Source organism: Cyprinus carpio, chromosome A8 (assembly GCF_018340385.1).
Source record: "Cyprinus carpio isolate SPL01 chromosome A8, ASM1834038v1, whole genome shotgun sequence".
Taxonomy (NCBI): Eukaryota; Metazoa; Chordata; class Actinopteri; order Cypriniformes; family Cyprinidae; genus Cyprinus; species Cyprinus carpio.
Window position 1 is genome coordinate 26,858,167 of NC_056579.1, and position 13,353 is coordinate 26,871,519.

The 13,353-nt window shown below is 44.7% G+C and overlaps 1 pseudogene; it reads left to right on the forward strand.

Moving 5' to 3' along the window:
- Positions 1 to 733: 733 nt before the first annotated feature.
- On the forward strand, positions 734 to 10,297 carry LOC122145874 (annotated as a pseudogene).
- Positions 10,298 to 13,353: the final 3,056 nt, after the last annotated feature.

A 13,353-nucleotide genomic window follows, 5' to 3' on the forward strand; every position in this document is an offset into this window, starting at 1 on the left:
TTTACATGATTCCGTGAGTTTTTTATACTGGACACGTTAGTTGAAGGAAAAGGAAGAAGAACCAGCCGCGTGTTTTCTGAAGGTGTTACAGTTAGAAAAAATAGTTACAGTGTTTGGAGTGTTTATAACTGTATCACACACACTGAATACTTCTGTTCGGTCTCTTCTTATTTAACAGACAGCTCGCGGTTTCTAGAGTCAGGATGCTGTTTGGTGTGTGACCCTGAGAGAGAGAGAGAGAGATGTGCTGTGGTCAGTCCTCCTTCACTGGACATTAACCAGAGCCCGTGTCTGTGTAACCTGTGTGTTCCTCGCAGATGTAAGGTCCGTCGGTGTCGGGATGGGGCTGGACTTCGACGTCAAGACGTTCTGCCACAACCTGCGGGCGACCAAGCACCCTCCGTACGAGTGTCCGGTGGAGAGCTGCCGCAAGTGTACAAGAGCTACAGCGGCATCGAGTTTCAACGCGATCTCGCTCACCCTCCACCTTGTTCCCCCCCCACCACCTCCGAACTATGCACTCACGAGCACCACGGCCCCGGCGCAGGGCCAGCCCTCAGAACGAAGCGCAAGGGCCGGCCGCCGCGGGCCGCCCGGTGCCGGGGTCCACCCGACGGGCCTGAACTCCCAGCACGGGGTCAGGGGTCACGGGGCCGGGGCAGCCCCGCCGAACGCTCGGTAGCGCTCGCACTCGCCCGTCAGAGATAGCATGACCTAACGCGAAGCCCAGCGCATGGTGGAGCTGGAGATCCGCGGGGCCCAACCGCGTTTGCACCGCATCTGCATCATTCCAGAACCTGACGTGGCTGTCGGAGGAGGACAGGCGGAGCCGAGGACCACCCCCGTCGACGGGAAACGGCCTGCGCGCTGGCGGGCGTGTAACGGAGAGGCCGGGGGAATCGGCAAGGACCGGCTGGACAGTCCTGCGCGGCCAACGGTGATAAGGGGCCGCAGAAAACAGGAAAGCACAAGAGCACAGACAAGAAGAAGGACAGCAGCTCGCACCATCACATGAACCCACCTGGTGATTTGCTGCCCGAGGTGGTGTTTCAGAGAGCTGGACCAGGACAGAGACAGGTAACGCTCCCAATCCACCCGCGACCCATGTCTTTACTACAGGTACAGCTCGCCCGTGTGTGTGTGTGTGTGAGTTGAGAGAGAGTGTGTGTGTGTGTGTGTGACGAGAGAGTGTGTGTGTGTTTGTGTGTGTGAGAGAGAGTGAGTGTGTGTGAGAGGAGAGAGAGAGTGTGTGTGTGTGTGTGTGTGAGAGAGCAGTGTGTGTGTGAGACAGTGTGTGTGTGTGTGTTGTGAGAGTGTGAGAGAGAGAGTGTGTGTGTGTGAGTCTGTACGTGTGTGGTGTGTGTGGTGTGTGTGCATGAGTGTGTGTGTGTGTGTGAGCATGAGAGAGAGAGAGAGTGGTGTGTGTGTGAGTCTGTACGTGTGTGTGTGTGTGGTGTGTGTGTGTGCATGAGTGTGTGTGTGTGTGTGTCTGTGTGTTGTGAGAGAGTGGTGTGTTTGAGCGAGTGAGTGTGTGTGTGTGTGTGAGTGAGTGAGAGTGAGAGAGAGAGAGTGGGTGTGTGTGTGTGTGTGTGTGTGTGTGTGTGAGAGAGAGAGAGAGAGTGAGTGTGTGTGTGGTGTGTGTGTGATGAGAGAGAGAGAATCCCGTTGAGTGTGTGATGTGTGTGTGTGTGTGTGTGTGTGTGTGAGAGAGTGAGTGGTGTGTGTGTGTGTGTTGTGTGTGTGTGACGAGAGTGAGTGTGTGTGTGCAGTGTGTGTGTGTGCGAGAGAGTGTGTGTGTTGTGTGTGTGTGTGTGTGTGTGTGTGAGAGAGTGTGTGTGTGTGTGATAACTTGTGTGTAAGATGTGATGGGTTTTAAAGGTGTTGTTGTTGTTCAGCGCTGAGTAAGTTTAGGTCAAAACTGACTTTCTGAATATGTTTGTTGTTATAATCTTATGTAAACTCTAGTAATCCACTAATACAACATGTGTTTTTTTCTAGAAAGAAAGGAGGGAAGCGTAATGTTTTGATTAAGGCTGAGGACACATCAATTCAGTTATGTGCATGGATGAACCGGTTATATATATATATAAAGATTTCATGGTGGCTTTATTTTGTATTTCGCTTTATTTCTAGTTGTTTTTGCACTGATAGTTAATTGCACAGCTTCAAAAGAAGTCATTTTAATTATTCTCCGTCACCATACATCCATGAGGTAAAATTCTTTTCTCACAGCGATGTGAAAGACCAGCTGAGTGTTTGGCTATAATGGTGTATGTGTTGGAATGATTTGCAGTGAGTGTAGATGCAGGTAAAAACCGTGTAGACGCGTGACAGTCTCGAGCGCTGCACCCGGTGCAGTTCTCTGGATAACATGCAAACACAGCACATGAAAGCTGAAAATCTTGATAGTTTTCCAAATAATATACTAAAATATTTTGGCATTTACTCTCAAAAAAAAAAAAAGACATGATTTTGATAGAACACATATTGTTACAAACTACATATGAATTGTTTACTGCAGAATCCACATAATTAAAAGAAAGAATCATCTAGACCCGGTTGACAGCTTAGCTGTTTAACATTTAAAATCATATTAGAACCAATGTTAAAAATACAAAAATGATACAAAAAATGCAGTCTTCCAACAAAAAGAACAAACATAACAACTAACACACACATTAGTTTGGAATAAGTGTCAGGTCTGTTAGTTTGCACTGATCTGTTCTGACAAACCACTTCAGATTTTCTGTCCAGTTCGTTGCCATGGTTACTCATCACATGTCCGTCATCACAGATTCATCACAGATAGACCGTGAGCGCTACATTGGTAAAGGGAGATCAACAATTCCAGGGGAAAAGTCAATCCAGCAGGGACAGCACAAGTCGTTTAAAGGGTTTTGGCTGAGAGCCTCGGAGCTGTGACGGTGTGTCGTGGGAATAAAATGATGGCTATGTCATGCTGAGCAATTGACCATGGCACAATCATCCCAGCACTCAAACGCAAACACCAGATGCCTAGTGGGACTTGATTAGGGAACACGGAAATTAAAAATGTGAAAAGAGAAGGAAAAGGGTTCTGTCCGGGGTGGATAGAAGGGTAAAAAGTGAACTCGAGGGGGTTGTCGGTTTGTTATGTCCCTGTGGACGTCGTCTGCACTTCACCATACCTCTCTGGGTCTACAGTCGATAAGTTAAAGCTAACGGAAGGGGCTGGATGAGGAGGTTGGGTAAAATATCAAAACTGACGAGGGAAGACCTACATCTGGCTTGACATCATGATGACGTTCCGGCGCCGGGCTACAAAATGGTGGCCCCCATCCCGCAGGTTGTTGGTTGTAAATAAGTACCTGATGGATCGATTTATGGAGAGAAGGTTAGTCCTACTTTGCAAAGCCAGCCAACAAGGTCAATCTAAGTGCAATGCTCATAAAGGAGGAACGTAGAAAGAAAGGCTGACTTTAAAATGGATTAACATCGCACGTGAGGCTTAAGATAATGAATTAGTTGACTTTTGGAAATATTCATGTCCAGGGTGTTGGGGCGATCATAGACAAACTATTCCAGATTTACTGTTTTCTTGATAACAAAATAGGCCACCTATACTTAGTTTTTTTTTTATTTTGCTGGAAATAAGTGATATGATGTGGATACCAAACTTTTGAATGCGATTGAAGATTTCACCATACTGATGATTACAGTTTCCGGTTTCTTAATTAAAGAACGGTGCAAAGACAAATCCGGTGAATCAGTAAGTCAAAAGAGCATTTGTCTTGTTTGATTAACAAAAAACTGCACCTTTTAGCAGCTCAACTTAGACACGACATTCAGTTTTATCAGTCATTTTTTACTCGGTTCTAAACCGCTTCATTAGACTTCCAGAAACACAATACATTGTAAATGAAAACTCCGCAATTTGAGGCTTCAGAGAGTTGATAAAGTAAGTGGTTTTGCAACCCTGGTCTTATGACCGATGCTTTTGTCAGGAGTGAACAAAACCGGAATTTAGAGATAGCAATTCAATTTTCATTTTAAAAAAAAAAAAGGGCATCAAGATCAAACACACAACCAGACTGCCGCTCAAAAGAAGCTTGATCGCACAAGAAACTGATGAGGCTTGGTAGTGTAGTGTTGATGGTTCACGTATGGGTTATTATATATGTAAATAATTACAAAATCTGTTTATCATATAGGAACAGTGCGTAGATCATTTCATAAGACTTGCATAAAAACCATCTTGATCCATATGGATTATGAACTTTCTGAAAGCTTCGAGTAAAAATCATGATAGAGTATGATTGTTCCTTTAGACGTGCGTCGTTGTGTACACATAGAATACTCCACCAGATCGTCTTAATCCTACAATAGATCGAGAATTACATTCGACAAACGCATAAATGAATTTAGAATATAAGAGACCCCAAGCTGGAGTAACAAATGCAACTAATTCACACATACACATATAATCACAACAGTGGTATGTATCGTGAATGAATGGGCGTTTATGTGACTTACGTCACCATGAGATCAGGACCACGTCGTTGGGACGTTACACACAGTTTTGTTAAGGGGGAGCGGAGAAGGGATCCCGCTAGCACGTCGGAGATGAACAGTGGGGGGGGGGGGGTGTTGCGGACACACCACAGGACTTCTGTAGGCCAAGGAAGAATGAACGGATGGGGAAGGGACGCACATCGAATACGGAGGAAAGACCTTGAAAGGAGAGGAACACACACAGCACACACAGTAAGTGCACTATCACACACACTACACACAAGTGTATGGTTGCAATAAAGGTGTCTCGTCTCCCAGGTGAAGTGATCTAAAAGTCAGTGAAATTAGCGGGGAGGAAAACTACCATTTTGAATTCTTAATTTTTTTTGTTCTATTTTACAATAACAAAATACTGCAAATTTTTTATAGATATGATAAGTTTTTATCTTGTCTCGTTTTGTTTCTTTTTCACGTTCGTATCCGGCATTTATCACTTCTTTTGGTGATGTGACAAGTCGTATATCTTATCACATGTAATGTTGTGTACAAACTCTCGTATCGTAGTCTTAATAGAGAGTCCTTTGTTTTCATCATTCACCAGTACACCATTAGGACGATTAAGTTTGACAGGCTTATTATGTGTAAAAAAAACAATTTGTCGTACACTTGTTACAAGCCATACCTTCTACTTATTTATTTAGCACTATCATGTCCTCGCGCTCTCAGATGTCACAAATTCAGATCTCTCTTGTGTCGCTGCGTACAGAGAAGAACGCGGAGATAGTACAGCACAATGGGAGTAAGAACTTAGCACGAAGCCTCCCTAGCTATGGACACTCTCTAGAATGGTGAATACAGGAAAGTGACAGCTTATTCACCTCTTTTAAATCGCGTCTGTAACACACGATCTCATACTGGCTTTCTTATGACTTGTTCTTATTAATTGCTCTTACTATTGCTCTTGTAAGTGTTTTTTGTTTTTTTTATGTTTTATGTTGTTTTTTATGACTTGTTCTTATTAATTGCTCTTACTATTGCTCTTGTAAGTCTTTATTGTTTTTGCTGTACGGTGACCTTGGGTGTTGAATTAATGACTTATCTATAATATTGTTACTTCAGTGCACATGTGTGGACACACTCCCACACACACACACCTTACTCTCTCACCTCTCCTCACACACACACACTCCCACACACACCTCACACACACACACACACACACCACTCCTCACACTCTCCACACACACACACACACACACTCACTCACACACACATGCACACACATTTCACACTCTCACAAACACACACACTCTCTCTCTCACACACACTCACTCACACACACTCTCACTCACACATACTCCTCCCCTCACTCACATCACACACACACACTCCACACATACACACACACACACATCTCACTATCACACTCACACACACTCACCACACACACTCACACACACACACACCTCACACACACACACACACACACACACACACACACACCGTGCGATTGATACCTGGTCTGGCTCCTGCAGGCTGAACCCCAGCTCTCTGGATCGATGAAGATGCCGTGTGCTGCATCTACTTTGACCCCACAGTAGTCAGGGAGCAACAGCGTCATCCTGTTCTGTGACATGTGTAACCTGGCAGTGCATCCAGGGAGTGCTGCGGCGTCCCCTACATCCCAATGAGGGGCCAGTGGCTGTGCAGCAGCTGCCTGCAGTAGCGCCCTCCAGAGCCGTAGACTGCGCCCTGTATGCCCCTTAACAAAGAAGCGTAGCGTTCCAGCAAGCCGGGCAGTGGCGCGCTGAAGCTCATATGGTGTGTGCTCTCTGGGTACACACACCTCAGCGGCCCAGTATGTCCTGTATGGCCAATAATGACATTACACACACACACTGTATGTCACACACACGTACTATGTAATGTAACGTACATAACTCTGGCAGCGTCACACACGACACACTCACTCACACTATAATAATCACTCTCACGTGCACTCACTAGTAATAGCACTCAGCTACATGTAATCATGTAACACATGCACACTCCACAATCCTCACGTCCTCCACACTGTACACACACACACACACACCACTCACATTTATAACATCCTGCTGTACACAGCAGATGACGCTTCAGTGCAGTGTGTGTGAGAGCAGCACAGATGCCAGTGACGCTTCAGTGCAGTGTGTGTAAGAGCAACACAGATGCCAGTGACGCTTCAGTGCAGTGTGTCAGACCACCACAGATGCTAGTGACGTTAAAGTGCAGTGTGTGTGGTGTTAGTACTGTCTGAAGTTAAGATTATGATTGTGTGTGTGAGCAACACAGATGCAGTGACGCTCCACAGTGTGCCAGTGACGCACAGACACCAGTGCGGTGAAGTGTGTTTGTGGTGAGGTTAGACAAAAGTGGATGTTAGTTGCGTTGAAGTGCAGTGTGTGTGAGAGCAGCACTGTTGTGTGTTACTCCTCTTTTTCTTTCTTAGGATGATCATATGATGCTTGTGTACCAGCACAGACGCCAGTGACGCTTCAGTGCAGTGTGTGAGAGCAGCACAGACGCCAGTGACGCTTCAGTGCAGTGTGTGTGAGAGCAGCACAGACGCCAGTGACGGTCCAGTGCAGTGTGTGTGAGAGCAGCACACAGAGTGCGCCAGTGACGCTTCAGTGCAGTGTGTGAGAGAGCAGCACAGACACCAGTGATGGTCCAGTGCAGTGTGTGTGTGTGTGAGAGAGAGTGTGTGTGTGTTTTTGTTGGAGAGAGCAGCAGATTCAGTGGTGTTTGTGTGGTGCAGTGTGTGTGTGTGTGAGAGGTGTTCAGTGCAGTGTGTGTGTGAGAGCAGCACAGAAGCCCAGTGACGCTCCGGTGAAGTGTGTTTGTGGTGAGGTTAGACCACCACAGATGCTAGTGACGTTAAAGTGCAGTGTGTGTGAGAGCAGCACAGACACCAGTGACACTCCAGTGCAGTGTGTGTGAGAGCAGCAAAGATGCCAGTGACGCTTCAGTGCAGTGTGTGTGAGAGCAGCACAGATGCCAGTGACGCTTCAGTGCAGTGTGTGTGAGAGCAACACAGACGCCAGTGACGCTTCAGTGCAGTGTGTGTGTGAGCAGCACAGAAGCCAGTGACGCTTCAGTGCAGTGTGTGTGAGATCAGCACAGAAGCCAGTGACGCTTCAGTGCAGTGTGTGTGTGAGAGCAGCACAGAAGCCAGTGAGTGCAGTAGTGCTGTGTGAGCAGCAAGTGACGCTTCAGTGCAGTGTGTGTGAGAGCAGCAAAGATGCCAGTGACGCTTCAGTGCAGTGTGTGTGAGATCAGCATAGACACAAGTGACGCTCCAGTGCAGTGTGTGTGAGAGCAGCATAGACACAAGTGACGCTTCAGTGCAGTGTGTGTGAGAGCAGCACAGAAGCCAGTGACGCTTCAGTGCAGTGTGTGTGTAAGAAGAAAACACTTGACAGTGTGTGAGAGCAGCACAGAAGCCAGTGACGCTTCAGTGCAGTGTGTGTGTGAGCAGCACAGATTGTGTTTGAGATTAGGTGAGGTGTGTGTGTGGGTTGAGTGCAGTGTGTGTGTGAGCAGCACCAGACGCTTCAACTAGCAATAAGCTAGCAAATTAGGGAGTTTTGGACCTTAAAATAAATACTGACCAATTAATATTGCTAACCTAGCCCATACTAGCAGTGTCAAGCAGTAAGACAAGCTTTTATTAGTTGCTTGGACTGTAAACATCAAATGTATTCTAAATTGCTGTGCTTTTGTTACATTATATTTATTTATTTGGGTTTGCTTCTAAACAGCATTTATATATATCTTTATAGATGTCATAGATATGGTCTTAGTTTTATGCACATTCAGATGTTGGTTTCTAGCACTGCTTTCAGGTGTGTTTTGCTAATATCGGCCTTCCTGGAGCCCATCGACAGCATAGAAAGCACATCCCTCCTGCCCGCTGGAAGCTGACTCCTGCTACATCTATAAAGCAAGCCCAGCGACTCTGGCGCCCGCATCCAATGCCACAAAGCCAACTGCTACACCGCCTTCCACGCCACCTGTGCTCAGCAGGCGGTGGCCTGTACATGAAGATGGAGCCGGGTGCGCCAGACCCGGGCGCTACTTGGGACTTCATTTGCAAGCGTCGCAAAACAGCCTATAGAGCATCCTGCGCCCGCCAGGCTCGGCCCTGCCCCTGGCGGGTGTGGGAGGGGCCAGGCGTGGAGGCCTCCCACAGCCGGCTGGCGGAGGATGGGGAGGAGATGTGGTGGGAGGCGAGGAAGCGGGAAGGCTGGAGCTCAGAAGCGTAAGAGGGCCAGAAACGCCAGAAGTCCGCGGCTGAAGATAAGAGGGCCAGGAAGATCCTGGCGAGAGGAGGAGCAGCAGCGCGGTGGTGTCTGTGCCATGTATTCCACCACACAAGTATGCACCATATCTGCTTCCATCCAAAATAATCTGTTAATAAATCCTTTCGGCATGATCTCATGCTTAGCATACAGTGAATTTCTTCGAAGACTTTTGTGCCGAAATCTAAGAGCGTATTATAGTGCATTTTTCATTTTTAAGATAAAATGTCAATTTTAGGATCATGGTATTTTACATAAGCACACTTTCTCCCCACATTCCCATTACTGTACTGTATCGTTCTCTAACTCTGAGTAATGACTGTGAATTCAAACAGGTGTGAAATAATTTCAAATGAGAAATCCGGTAGAAACTAATACAAAATGTATTTTGGGAGATTGTTTTTAGTGGATCAAAAACAGTCCAGTAAGGTTGGACATACAGAAGCACAGAACAAACACTAATGAGTGCTAAATCTATACACAAACATATCCATCACGGTACCAGCTGCTCTTTTTGAATTAATTTTTTAATTAGTAAAATTAGTAGTTCACTTAATAATGAAAATTTTAAAAAGAAAACCCACTCCTCAGGCAATCCAATTTGTTTCTTCGTAGGTGTGTTTCTTCACATCTGGTTTGTAGAAATGTAGCACTGCATCAGTGTCACTGCGGTGAATGGGTGCCCGTCGGAGATGAGAGTTCAGGCAGCTGATAAAAACATCACAATAATCCACAAAATTTATCCACAGCTCTCCAGTCCATCGGTGAACATCTGGAGAAGAAGACAAAAGATGAAACACATCCAGCATTAAGATGTTTTTGAACTTCAGACCATGGCTAAAATATGTGTTCTCTCCATATGTACTTTCTGCAGTGAGCGTGAGTTTTTCAATAAATGATGTCATTGAGGAACTAGCTAGCAGCACTTATTTAGTTACACATGTAAGCATGGTGTCCAGAATGTTCGCTCAGAGTGTCATGTCTCCTGCTTTTAGGTTGGAGTAAGATCACCCAGTAACCTGGACAGGTGCAGAGGAGGGTCAGTTCATGCAGGAGGCTGCACAGCTACTGGACGCTGAAGAGACAGAGCCGCAACGGTGTTGTTCCTCTCCTGCGGCGTCTCCAGACTGCCACCTGCAGTCCCCAGCGCCAACAGCTACAGGCCGCTCCCCGCCACGGGTGCGTGCACGTGATGATTCTCTGCCCAGAACAGCGCGAGGATGAGCTCTCTCCCTGACTTACCACGCTTGTGTGTTTGAACAGAGAGGGACGGGCGGGGAGAAGCACTCGGTGCTGGAAGGAGCAGCTGAAAGCGTGGCGGGGAGACTCCGGCACGACCTGGAGCGAGAGCCCGGCTGCTGGGTGGAGCTCGGCCCGCAAGAGAGAAGCTCAAGAGAGAGAGAGACCGTAAGACTCGTGACATTATCCTTAACATGAGAAAGACTCTGGTTTTGGTTCTATGAGCCACACTCTTGAGAATGCTCTGATCATGCAGTTTCATGCCAAGCCCTGCCACTGACATCCAGTTACAGCAAACCTCCTGGGTTAAGAAAACCTTTCTCGCAGCCTTTTAAAAACACTTTTCTTTTATTGGTCGGGGATGAAATATGCTAATTTTTTGAGATAGGAATTTTGGGCTTTTCATGAGCTGTATGCCAAAAGCATCATAAATTAAAACAATAAAAGACCTGAAATATTTCAGTTGGTGTGCAATGAATCTAAAATAGATGAAAGTTTAATTTTTTATCATTACATCTCTGGCACATGCATGGCCAAGGTCATGCTTTTATGCCTTTCCACCAATCAAACTGATCTTATCAGTTCTGGCAAGGGTACAGAAAGGGCATCTTCTGCTAGCCGCACCACGGTGGCTATCTCAAGTTTGGTTCTCAATCAAAGTTTTTTCACCTGGAGGCACCTCTTTGAGCGATCTGTTGTTTAATTCACGGCGCAGTCTGGAATCCTCACCTAAGAATGTGGAAATATTGAGTTTGACCCATAAACAGGGTTCTCAACTTGACTTAGTCGTTCTTCTGCAATTAAGGAGACCATTTTGAGTGCTAGGCTTCTCTCCACTAGAAGACTGTTGGTACAGTGAGTGAGCTCTTACTTGGCCTTGGTGCAGTTATTTGTGTCTCATTTTATGCACATGATGAGATGGTTGAGTCCTTACCGTTCAGTCAGTGTGTCTTCATGGAACCTATCTGTGGTCTTAGAAGGCTTTAACGGGCCTCTGTCTGATCAATTAGGGTCAGCCTTTGAGAGGCCTACCTACTCAAAAGCGGTTTCTATTAATGGCCCTTATATATCTCAAACACAACGGTTACCCACAGGCTTTAACAGTAGGTTTGCACCAGGATTTTGCTCCTGGTTTGGTTAAAGTCCTTTTTTCTCCCCCATTTTTTGCATCACAGGAAAATAAGAGACCGCACAGGCTTTGTCCAGTGGCATAAATGTGATCAGTTATTTCTTTGCTTTGGTGGCTGCCATACAGTGCTATTGGTCACGAAACAGAGAATGTTGCATTGGGTGCATTGACTGGTATGATGCAATCACTATGTACTATAAGCTGACTCTAGGAGTTTGACTCCATTAGACTCTACTCTACTTTAACTAGTAGTTCTAGTAGAGTGTAGTTTCCTCTTAGGCACTGCTTAAAAGAACTTCTTTGGAGGACATCTGTTTAGCGGCAGGTCCTCTCTGTACACTTTTGACAAATTTTACAATTTGGATATGGATTGGACTCTGCATGTGTTCCCTGGCTTTTTTTTTTTGTTTGTTTTTTTTTGTTTAAACTGTTGTAATTTTCATGTTTCACAGCAGCCTGTGCTAAGGTACAGGCTAGCTAAATGGCAGTCTCATAGCATGGCACTTTGGTATAAGGTTCCCATAGCATCAGATACTGACTGAGAGTGAACCTATGAAAGGGAATGTCTTGTCATTCCCTTCTTTTCAGCTGAGCTTTTTTCATAGAAATCTGGTTGGTGTTTAAAGCTGCTTTTGATTTTCGTCTATAACTCATTATTGTGCAGTGGTCGGACCTATTAAAGACATAATTTTATTTTTGTAATGATTGTATTATTAATAATAAAAATGATAATTTATTGCATTGTTATTGGTGTTATTAGTGTCATTAAAATGTTTTGTTAATGTGATGTGAAAAAAAAAAAAAATGCTGACAACCAACATTGCCATTTTCACCTTGGCTCAAATAACTGTATGAGAATAATGTGTCTCTTTTGTAATAAGCACTCAATCGGGAATAGATCAGCTTGCAATTAAATTTTGATGTGGGATTTGATTTTATAGTCTGTTTTAAAAATGTCCTCAATCATCATATGCACATCAGTGTCGCAAGTTATGTGGTGATGTCATTATGAAATTATGGGAGGCGGCAAATAAATTTTAGGCCCTCTACCCTCTAATTTTCATTATATTAATACAACAACAATTCAGTTGTACACTGCAAAAATGACTTCGTAATATATTTTTAATTGGTCTTTTCTGATTTGTATTCTAGTTAACTGCCTAAAAAGCATGGAATCTAATTTACTAGTCTACTGACTCTTTTTTTTTTTTTTTCTCACTGCACTGATAGTACTGTGATATAAATACAACCCAGAAGTACTGATAAACTGAAACAGACTTGTGGGTAGGGAAGGTAACATTTGTTCGAGGTTGTGCTGCCAAAGGGGACCCATGTTACGAAATTCAAGGGTTTGTTATATGATTATTCTTGCCACTGTGCTGTTGGTAAAATGCATGAGCCACCAGCCAATGGCTTCTACTTGGTTTAGGCAAATAAACTCATATGATTTGTCATAAAGAACAGTTAATTCTCACTGTTGCCAGTGTGGTGTTTGGGTTTGGGGTTTGTTAATTTTTAATTTGGTTTAGTGGGTATAAATTTTACAAATTTTGTATGAGGTGTACTATGTAATTGATTATATATTTTTGCAAGAATTGGCATCTACTAACAAGAAAAATTTACTCTTAAGAGGGTGTGCATTATATGAGCCAACAGATGGACCTTTGAATCTTTCCCCAGTACAATCAGGGGAAAGCATCAGTTTCATGAGTCTTTGGCCATGTCCACACGTACACGGGCATTTTTATAAACAGAGTTTTTCCTTGTGTTTTGCATCAGTTTTTTTTTTTTTTTTTTTTTACGCAAAAGCATGCTATGAAGCACTGTCAAGAGCATTCCAAGCCAACAGGTGGCGATATAATGTCAACCGTAAAGCCATGTTGGCCAATCAGAAGCCTGAAAAAGTTTCCAGTAGGCGGAGATAACAGCACATGCTCTGACGTCACAGAGACTGACAATGATTTAATTGGCTTAAGTGTCAATTTAAAATATAGCCCCAAACTCAACCCCATTTCGAGTTGTAGTCTCTACTGATGAATTGAATCAGGTAAGATGGAAGAGTGAGACACAAATAATGCAAAGATCTCCAGGACAGATTTGAAAAGCACTGGTTACGGCAACTGCGATCCTTTCTGCTCGTGCTAAAGAGCA